This window comes from Saccopteryx leptura, chromosome 9, assembly GCF_036850995.1.
Source record: "Saccopteryx leptura isolate mSacLep1 chromosome 9, mSacLep1_pri_phased_curated, whole genome shotgun sequence".
Taxonomy (NCBI): Eukaryota; Metazoa; Chordata; class Mammalia; order Chiroptera; family Emballonuridae; genus Saccopteryx; species Saccopteryx leptura.
Genome location: NC_089511.1, coordinates 66,148,673 through 66,150,114, shown reverse-complemented (window position 1 = coordinate 66,150,114; position 1,442 = coordinate 66,148,673). Strand labels below are relative to the sequence as shown.

General features: G+C 31.6%; 1 non-coding gene across 1 annotated transcript; it reads right to left on the bottom strand.

The window, feature by feature from the left end:
* Positions 1–1,086: 1,086 nt before the first annotated feature.
* Positions 1,087–1,193, bottom strand: LOC136381591 (U6 spliceosomal RNA). The gene has a single exon (XR_010747084.1). It is a non-coding gene; the product is annotated as a U6 spliceosomal RNA (small nuclear RNA).
* Between the last annotated feature and the right edge of the window lie 249 nt (positions 1,194–1,442).

Here is a 1,442-nt window from a genome sequence, read left to right as displayed (position 1 = left end):
CCGGAGATTCTGATATGTCGTATTTTCATTTTCATTTGTCTGTATATATCTTTTGATCTCTGCGCTTATTTCTTCTTTGACCCATTCATTTTTTAGAAGTATGTTGTTTAGTTTCCACAATTTTGTGGGTTTTCCCCCTTCTTTTTTACAGTTGAATTCTAGTTTCAAGGCTTTATGATCAGAGAATATGCTTGGTACAATTTCAGTTTTTCTAAATTTGCTGATATTGTCTTTGTGGCCCAACATATGGTCAATTTTTGAGAATGTTCCATGTACACTAGAGAAAAATGTATACTCTGTCGCTTTGGGATGAAGTGTCCTGTAGATGTCTCTCATATTCAGGTGTTCTAGTATTTCGTTTAAGGCCACTATATCTTTATTGATTCTCTGTTTGGATGACCGATCTAGAACCGTCAGTGGTGTATTGAGGTCTCCAAGTATGATTGTATTTTTGTCAGTTTTTGTTTTAAGGTCAATAAGTAGCTGTCTTATATATTTTGGTGCTCCTTGGTTTGGTGCATATATATTAAGGATTGTTATGTCTTCTTGATTCAGTGTCCCCTTAGCCATTATGAAATGGCCATTTTTGTCTCTGAGTACTTTTTCTGTCTTGAAGTCAGCATTATCAGATATGAGTGTTGCTACACCTGCTTTTTTTTGGGTGTTGTTTGCTTGGAGTATTGTTTTCCAGCCTTTCACTTTGAATTTGTTTTTATCCTTGTTGCTTAGATGAGTTTCTTGTAGGCAGCATACAGTTGGATTTTCTTTTTTAATCCATTCTGCTACTCTGTGTCTTTTTATTGGTAAGTTTAATCCATTTACATTTAGTGTAATTATTGACACTTGTGGGTTCCCTATTGCTATTTTATAAATTGCTTTCTGTTAGTTTTGTATCTTGTTTGATTCTTCTCTTTTGTTTTTCTATCATTTGTTTTTGTTTGTTTGTATTCCATACTTCTTTCCTCTGTTGCTACCTTTTTTAAGTCAAGTGTTTTTGTGGTGGTTTTTTCAAGGGTGGTTACCATTAGGTAATGAAAAGGGTACCTACCATATTCATTGTAGTACCCTTTCTTATGAGTATTTCTGAAAAATATGGAATGCTTCACGAATTTGCGTGTCATCCTTGCGCAGGGGCCATGCTAATCTTCTCTGTATTGTTCCAATTTTAGTATATGTGCTGCCGAAGCGAGCACTAATCATATTTTTAAAGAATAGTTAAGTATGAAAAATTTTTCTTAATATATTTTTTAGAAAGCAAGTTACAATATGTTTCTTAGTAAAAATGCCTGTATTTCTTTTTATATTTTAAAAATGGTTTGTTTTTATTTTATATAAATAACATTAAAATAAAAATATATAAATACATAAAATAATATGTATATAAAATGTTTTTCCTGAAAATTACTTAAATATGTAATGCAATGAATTTTCACTTCTATGTC